Raw genomic sequence first — 9,717 nt, 5'->3', positions numbered from 1 at the left:
AGCCAACGCACACGTTTCTCGTTCCACAGGCAGCCAACTTTTTCACAGTACTCTCCGCGTGCGTCACGAGCTCAATCCTCGTCTTCTGTTCTTGTGACAGGTCACGCTTTGATTGGCCGCGTAAGACGTCAAGGCGCCTCAAGTGGTCCGGTGAGACTGAGTTTCCCTAGTACTTTCCTTGTAGCAGTTTACGCTAGCAGAAACTGTGCAACCTTGTACAAACTTCAGGATCATGAAATTTAGTCACGTCTTAAGGCTTCGTCGCCAGACTACAATTTCCATCGTTTTCACGCACACAAAATGGCATAGGCATAGTTACGTACGATTGCATACCACGTGGTACCTGATACGTCGAAATACGCCTTCCTCTCGCTTGCGCTCGTCCTGTAGAACCTAGAACTGTAGATGTAGAACATAACAATCGTGATATGGAAAGACGGCGCCGAACGGGCGGCGTAGATCTTGTTTTGCTGTCATAAGGTAGTCTTCGATGGGGTCGTGGTGATGTTGCTTTCGTCACACACACGCACGCTCACGACCGGCACACACAACGACTCAATTTACGCATGTAATTTGCTTCTTCTCCTAAAAAACACTGTATAGTAAGGTACCTGTAAAATGCTTCGTAAAACTGATTCCCGCAGTGCGTGGGCGTATCCAGCTTTTCTGGACACAAGGGTTTAGTTCGCGTGAATGCCACCACGTGGCGTACTCACCTTAAACTTTTCAAACTTCCCGCGGTGACGCGTGATGACGTCAACCAAACAAAAATAAAAAAGTAAAAGCTATCCCTGCGCATTGAACTTCGCCACAATGCTTGTCCCGCCGGCGTTATCAGTGTTCTTGATCAAGCGTATTCGCTCGTCGCCTGGAATTACTCGTCATACAGCGTTTACTCGCGACGAGCAATTGTTGATTCTGGGCTTTTGATTCGGTTCTTTTTTTTCCTTCTATTTGCCTTTTCTTTTTCTTTTTTTTCCATTCTAGGGAGTAAAGAAGCTAGCCTAACCGTCAGAAGCACTTCGGGGCAGCCTTTCTTCAATCGGCATACATTGTTAACGTCGGAACATCGCACAGCGCCTACTAGAGACGCCGTCGTGGATGGATTTTTATTTTCCCTTATCGAATTCGTTAAGGTGCACACAATTATTTCACTAGCCACTTTGCAATGCGCACTCATGGGCTATCGCCGAAGCTGCAAATCTAGATGTGCTTAAGTATTAAGACATATACATGGATATGTTGGTTTTTCACCTTGACACAAAAGTCCCGAAACAAGAGTTGAGCAAACTGTCCCTGTGTCGTAGCAGGGTGTGAGAGGGGGCTAGTTGGTATTTCATGCTAAAGTGACTAGCGCAACAGTGGACACGGGACACTAAAGAGGCGACAAGGATAAGCGCAAACTTCCAACTGGGCGCTTGTCCTTGTAGCGTCTTCAGTGTCCCCTGTCCACTCTTGAGCTAGACACTTCATGTCGTCATCCGTTAGCATGCTATGGCCGAAGCTGCTCGCAATATTACGTCACATTTACTGGCCACCAGGCCAGGTACACCCTTGGGTACGACATATACAGTACTTGCAGTTAGCTTCCAAAGTAGTCTCCTATGGCGGTTATCGACGTGCGTGAAGCAAGAACGCTATTTAAAATTATTGTGCAGTAATATATGCGGGATTTGTATGTTTTCCACATTCGCTACCATGTTGCCGTTCCGCCTTCATTATATAGTCGCAATGTAGACTAGCAGCTATCGAACGCCATAAAGGCTATCCACATATTCAACCCTTAATGACCATTGGTTATCTTCCCTCCTCATTACATGTCCTGCCCATGCCAATTTCTTTTTCTTGATTTCAACTAAGATGTCATTAACTCGCGTTTGTTCCCTCACCCAATCTGCTCTTTTCTTATCCCTTAACGTTACACCCATCATTCTTCTTTCAATAGCTCGTTGCCTCGTCCATAATTTAAGTAGAATCCTTTTCGTAAGCCTCCAAGTTTCTGCCCCGTAGGTGAGTACTGGTAAGACACAGCTATTATACAGGGACTGGATTCCAAGGGAAGGGAAGCGTAGCAGGGGGCGGCAGAAAGAATGGGCTGGGGTGTGTTTCGCCGGCATTCTCAGATCATGAACAGCAGGTTGCCATTATCCCTCAAGAGAAAAGTGTATAATAGCTGTGTCTTACCAGTACTCGCCTACGGGGCAGAAACCTGTAGGCTTACGAAAAGGGTTCTACTCAAATTGAGGACGACGCAACGAGCTATGGAAAGAAGAATGATAGGTGTAACGTTAAGGGATAAGAAAAGAGCAGATTGGGTGAGGGAACAAACGCGAGTTAACGACATCTTAGTTGAAATCAAGAAAAAGAAATGGGCATGGGCAGGACATGTAATGAGGAGGGAAGATAACCGATGGTCATTAAGGGTTACGGACTGGATTCCAAGGGAAGGGAAGCGTAGCAGGGGGCGGCAGAAAGTTAGGCGGGCGGATGAGATTAAGAAGTTTGCAGGGACGACATGGCCACAATTAGTAGATGACTGGGGTTGTTGGAGAAGTATGGGAGAGGTCTTTGCCCTGCAGTGGGCGGAACCAGGCTGATGATGATGATGATGACATATCCAAAGACCTCGCGCGCAACTCCTGACACTTAATTGTAGTCAAGAGTTGTGCGACTGCCCAGGACATCCTTAACGAATGTTACATAACACATTATGAGGATTTACTTGCCAAAATCACGATTTCATTATGAGGCACGCCGTAGTGGACGATTCGGGAATAATTTAGACCACTTGGGATTTTTAACGTGCGCCTAACCCTAAGTATGCGGGTTTTCGCATTTCACACCCATTGAAATACGGCTGCCGTGGTTGGGATTCGATCCTGAGATCTCGTGATTAGCAGCCGAACCCAATAAAAGCTAAGCAACTACGGAGGGAAAGGAATGTTGGCAGTAGGAGGAAGGTGACAGCCGGCACGTGAGACAATTTGTTCCCATCCTCATTGCGAGAGAATGGGTACCATCTGTCCAAGAATGCACTGTATTCAATGTAATGGAGTCCGCGTCCAATATTTCAGACCCGAATCATACTGTAATTACTGACGACCAGGCATCTCGCTAATACGTGCAGTCGTTTGACAGCTGCCGAGCGCTGGCGTCGGCCACAGGACCTACTCGACCTTCTTCAACACTTGCCGACATTCTCGCCTTATTTCGCACCATTGCGTTTCAGCTGAACTGCTTCAACAGCCGATTTATTTGTGCCAGAATTTGACCACCCTGTCAACGTTATGGTTTCTTATATTTAAGTCATCTTTTATATTTAGGCTAAGGCTGTCGTGAAATTTCCAGCGGTTTCACCTTTCCCAAAATTCGCGCATTTTTGTCGGCCTCTGTTAATATTTTGGAGGATTTTTAATAGACGTGGAAACCATTGCATGGCCCCCTGACCAAGCTGCTCAAAAAGTGATTTTATATCCCAGAGGTCTTGTGCAAGCTTCCGCCTTCTTGCCGTTCATCAACCTCCTGATTTCACTGTCACCTGTATTCAATTTTGACGGCTCCATTCCCACGGAAGTTGGCGACCATATGTCCATGGGATTAAAGCCATTTAAATCAATTCTACTGTGGATACGACAGCCGCTTTTGCTCACTGAGGATGAAAATGTTGGGCTAATGAGCGCCATTCTGAAGCATCTAAATTGATAGTCACAAAATTATGCGTATCCCACGTATGTGCGAATCGATGGAAGCAAAGCTTTGTGTGTTTGTTGTCATTGTTAAACGTAATCTCCACAGAGTAGTCAGGCACCCTCTAATGAAATGCTGTCAATGTTTGCCTGATTACGCCCGCCATTGTGATGCAAATAAACGTAACTCCAACTCATTTTCTCAGAAATAAACGCTGAATGAAACCCTGACGTCATCCTGAACAAGATCAACAAGCGCCCTAGTGCTCTATCTTACGATGTCCCTATTTGTAAGCTTATATTCGTGATTTAGTTATTTGTGGGGGGGGGGGGGCGAAGGCGATGTGTTCTTATACCGTAGAAACATCCCTCGGACGTCTCTGATGTGCTCGTTTTTATTCTCAAGTACCCAATGAAAACTGTCATCACTGCAACTTCATGGTGTCCTGGTGGCAGGCCACCATGGCATGTCGCGCAAGTATGACCACGCGGATTCATTTGGATTGGCATATACTATTTGGTGCGTCATACTTCTCCACATTCATTTTTCAAGCTATACCAGAGCTTGAAAAGGGCGGCCAACTCACTACGTGCCTTTCCTCTGTTTACTTCCGCAAAGTGTGTGTCTATCGCTGTGGTTACTAAATACGCCCAGCGGTACCACTCAAGCCTTTCTGTCGGCTGAGCAACTGAAGTCGCAGGCTTTCTTCAACACAGCGTCGACGTTCAATATGGCTATCCTCAATCACTTTTCGCGGACTTCGCTCACCGCCTTCTCTCCAATGTCATCTCCTATACTACTCGCTCCTGCAAGACACAACACAAACACGCAACAACCTTAATGAAGTATCAATAACACGCTAGTTGAAATGCTGTCGACGTATATTTCCGCTGAGCACCGGGATTGGAGCATGGTCCTGTCTATGGTGACATTATCGGTCTACAGCGTCGCTCAACAACACCGCTCGTTACGCATCACTTTTTTTTTGCCGACAAGAGTATAGCTTATCTCCTCTGAATGTACTTTCGGCTTTAAATGGGACCTTGTGCGCCCGCTTATTCTGTTACGTTGACGGCGACCGTTGTCGTCAGGCTGCCGCCTAATTCTGAGCGTCGCAGTCACCAGAGTGCACAGAAAGCTGTCTTCCCAAACAAACCACCGGGATTCGAGCCCATCTCCCAAATGCAGCATCTTGCATTTGGGAGATGGGCACTCTAACCATTACGCTACCACCTGCCTCCATTAATTTCCGTTTATCTGCCTTCCCACTTCTCGTTTTTGCCGCAGACGCAGGAAGAACGGATGCAGAAACGAAAAAAAAAGTAAAGATTGCTTGAGCCGCCAGTGAAGCATGACTTTAACTTTGGCAGGTTACCCTCATTGGAGCGCATGTAGGCTTGCGGCTTCGTGCAGATGGTGGGTCGCCTTAGCGTTATTGTAAATTTGCTTTCACGAACTCTTTTCAGCTAGAACTGAAACGCCGGACAAAAATGAGACCTACCGTTGAATATTTTTCTTGTTTTCCAGGTTTAGATCAAAAACGCTCATTAACACAAATAGTGATTTTTTTAAGAAATGGCATAAGAATACTATATTTCAAGGTCATGTTTTGTCAATACGGCCCGGCACCACGTATCGACGAAAGGGCATCACAGTGCCGATGAACGCGGCAGGTTACTGAATGAAGAAAACAGGAAACGACTGTTTTTCAGTTCTCGCAACATATTGTACACAGAACACAAGGCACCCACCACCATGACATTCTTTTTTTTTTTGACAACAGCGACACACAATGCCGGACTGATATACTTCCTAAAGGGGTTTCATTTCATTTTTCATCGCAGAACCGCAAGCACAGTTGCGTCACACGTGCTTGCAGCCACGTACTGTAACCGTGCTCCTTTTCCTCTAACAATATGGCCGCCGGCGGCTTAAGCGCTCCCGTAGGTGGCGGATTGGACTGTCACTCCAGAAGTTTAAATACATAACCTCTTTGCATGGAAACGACGGCATGATTGTTAACATCATTGCTCTCCAGACTGATCTTGATGAGCTAACTCATTGGTGCGGTAGGGCAGATGGTAATTAACGCAGACACAACTATACATTTCAAGTTTACTTCCGCTGCTAAGGCGATTCCTAATGCCCACGCATTTAATAATACTATCATTGAAACTTCAGCGTCGGTGAAATACCGCGGTGTAAATTTTAGCTCGTATTTATCCTGGAGCACTCATATTGAACTGATTACTACCAAACACTTAAAAAAACTTGGTCTTCTTAGACGCCGACTACACCAAGCCAACCAGGACACAAAACTACACGCATTCAACATGCTAATCTGCCTGTGATAGAATACGCATCCGTGATCTGAAACCGTCATTATACCTATCTTGTTAACATGTTGAAATCTATAGAAAACAAGGCTGCTCGATTCATCCGTTTCCGTTACTCTCGGTATCAAAGTGTAACAATACTGAAAATATCGCTCCGTCTCCCGCCTCTGGTCACGCGCAGGAAACACAGCCGTTTATCTTTTTTCCATACTCTCTGCCACAGCAACACACCATCCGCAAGTTCACATCTTCTCCCGGTGCCGCACACACCGGCTTGTGTAGATCACATGAAGAAGACTAACCCATTTTCGCTCGGACAGAACGATACAAATACTCACTTTTGGTCCTGGCTATTGAAGAGTGCTAAGAATCACTGGCTCCGGACAGGCCGCCATTGGAATATGAACCTGGCAACGTTTAACGCTAGAACGTTATCTAGTGAGGCGAGTCTAGCAGTGCTATTGGAGGAATTAGAGGGCAGTAAATGGGATATCATAGGGCTCAGTGAAGTTAGGAGGCCAAAAGAAGCATATACAGTGCTAAAAAGCGGGCACGTCCTGTGCTACCGGGGCTTAGCGGAGAGAAGAGAACTAGGCGTCGGATTCGTGATTAATAAGAATATAGCTGGTAACATACAGGAATTCTATAGCATTAACGAGAGGGTGGCAGGTCTTGTTGTGAAACTTAATAAGAAGTACAAAATGAAGATTGTACGGGCCTACGCCCCTACATCCGGTCATGATGACCAGGAAGTCGAAAGCTTCTATGAAGACGTGGAATCGGCGATGGGTAGGGTGAAAACTAAATACACTATACTAATGGGCGACTTTAACGCCAAGGTAGGCAAGAAGCAGGCTGGAGACAAGGCCGTGGGGGAATATGGCATAGGCACTAGGAATATCAGGGGAGAGTCATTAGTAGAGTTTGCGGAACAGAATAATATGAGGATAACGAATACCTTCTTCCGCAAGCGGGATAGCCGAAAGTGGACGTGGAGGAGCCCGAATGGCGAGACTAAAAATGAAATAGACTTTATACTCTGCGCTAACCCTGGCATCATACAAGATGTGGACGTGCTCGGCAAGGTGCGCTGCAGTGACCACAGGATGGTAAGAACTCGAATTAGACTAGACCTGAGAAGGGAACGGAAGAAACTGGTACATAAGAAGCCGATCAATGCGTTACCGGTAAGAGGGAAAATAGAGGAATTCCAGATCAAGCTACAGAACAGGTATTCGGCTTTAACTCAGGAAGAGGACCGTAGCGTTGAAGCAATGAACGACAATCTTGTGGGCATCCTTAAGGAGTGTGCAATGGAAGTCGGTGGTACCTCCGTTAGGCAGGATACCAGTAAACTATCGCAGGAGACGAAAGATCTGATCAAGAAACGCCAATGTATGAAAGCCTCTAACCCTACAGCTAGAATAAAACTGGCAGAACTTTCGAAGTTAATCAACAAGCGTAAGACAGCTGACATAAGGAAGTATAATATGGATAGAATTGAACATGCTCTCAGGAACGGAGGAAGCCTAAAAACAGTGAAGAAGAAACTGGGAATTGGCAAGAATCAGATGTGTGCGTTAAGAGACAAAGCCGGCAATATCATTACTAATATGGATGAGATAGTTCAAGTGGCTGAGGAGTTCTATAGAGATTTATACAGTACCAGTGGCACCCACGACGATAATGGAAGAGAAAATAGTCTAGACGAATTCGAAATCCCACAGGTAACGCCGGAGGAAGTAAAGAAAGCATTGAGAGATATGCAAAGGGGGAAGGCAGCTGGGGAGGATCAGGTAACAGCAGATTTGTTGAAGGATGGTGGGCAGATTGTTCTACAGAAACTGGCCACCCTGTATACGCAATGCCTCATAACGTCGAGCGTACCGGAATCTTGGAAAAACTCTAACATAATCCTAATCCATAAGAAAGGGGACGCCAAAGACTTGAAAAATTATAGACCGATAAGCTTGCTGTCTGTTGCCTACAAAGTATTTACTAAGGTAATCGCAAATAGAATCAGGAACACCTTAGACTTCTGTCAACCAAAGGACCAGGCAGGATTCCGTAAAGGCTACACAACAATAGACCATATTCACACTATCAATCAGGTTATAGAGAAATGTGCGGAATGTAACCAACCCTTATATATAGCTGTCATTGATTACGAGAAAGCATTTGATTTTGTCGAAACCTCAGCAGTCATGCAGGCATTACGGAATCAGGGTGTAGACGAGCCGTATGTAAAAATACTGGAAGATATCTATAGCGGCTCCACAGCCACCGTAGTCCTCCATAAAGAAAGCAACAAAATCCCAATAAAGAAAGGCGTCAGGCAGGGAGATACGATCTCTCCAATGCTATTCACAGCGTGTTTACAGGAGGTATTGAGAGACCTGGATTGAGAAGAATTGGGGATAAAAGTTAATGGAGAGTACCTTAGTAACTTGCGATTCGCTGATGATATTGCCTTGCTTAGTAACTCAGGGGACCAACTGCAATGCATGCTCACTGACCTCGAGAGGCAAAGCAGAAGAGTGGGTCTAAAAATTAATCTGCAGAAAACTAAAGTAATGTTTAACAGTCTCGGAAGAGAACAGCAATTTACAATAGGCAGCGAGGCACTGGAAGTCGTAAGGGAATACATCTACTTAGGGCAGGTAGTGACTGCGGATCCGGATCATGAGACGGAAATAATCAGAAGAATAAGAATGGGCTGGGGTGTGTTTCGCCGGCATTCTCAGATCATGAACAGCAGGTTGCCATTATCCCTCAAGAGAAAAGTGTATAATAGCTGTGTCTTACCAGTACTCGCCTACGGGGCAGAAACCTGTAGGCTTACGAAAAGGGTTCTACTCAAATTGAGGACGACGCAACGAGCTATGGAAAGAAGAATGATAGGTGTAACGTTAAGGGATAAGAAAAGAGCAGATTGGGTGAGGGAACAAACGCGAGTTAACGACATCTTAGTTGAAATCAAGAAAAAGAAATGGGCATGGGCAGGACATGTAATGAGGAGGGAAGATAACCGATGGTCATTAAGGGTTACGGACTGGATTCCAAGGGAAGGGAAGCGTAGCAGGGGGCGGCAGAAAGTTAGGTGGGCGGATGAGATTAAGAAGTTTGCAGGGACGGCATGGCCACAATTAGTACATGACCGGGGTTGTTGGAGAAATATGGGAGAGGCCTTTGCCCTGCAGTGGACGTGACCAGGCTGATGATGATGATGATGATGATGATGATGATGATGATGATGATGATTGAAGAGTGGAATTCGCTTCCTTCTAGCATTGCGGCTATCGCTGGAACATCATCATTTCAAACAGCTCTTTGGTCATGCTTAGAAAATTCCACTGTAGAATGATATGCGGTTTTTTCGTTTTTTTTTTCATTGTTTGCGTGTGGGCCGTAACGTTCCGTGGAATATTAGATGACATGTTTTGTAACTTCTGAAGGTGCGATTTTTGTTTTGTTTTGTGGGCTTTGCTACATGTGCAATATTTCAGTACCTGTTCCTAGCCATTCTTTCCCCTGTCAACTTGTACCTGGCTTATTAACTTGTTTATTCCTGTCTTCAGCCGTTCATATTCTGTGTTGTATATTGATAAGTTTTCTTTGATGAATCCCCCCCCTACGTAACGCCCTCATTGGGCCTTTAGATTATTGAAATAAAATAAATATTGTTGGCTTGGAT

The sequence above is a fragment of the Dermacentor albipictus genome, chromosome 6 (genome assembly GCF_038994185.2).
Source record: "Dermacentor albipictus isolate Rhodes 1998 colony chromosome 6, USDA_Dalb.pri_finalv2, whole genome shotgun sequence".
Taxonomy (NCBI): Eukaryota; Metazoa; Arthropoda; class Arachnida; order Ixodida; family Ixodidae; genus Dermacentor; species Dermacentor albipictus.
Note: the sequence above shows the minus strand (reverse complement) of the source record.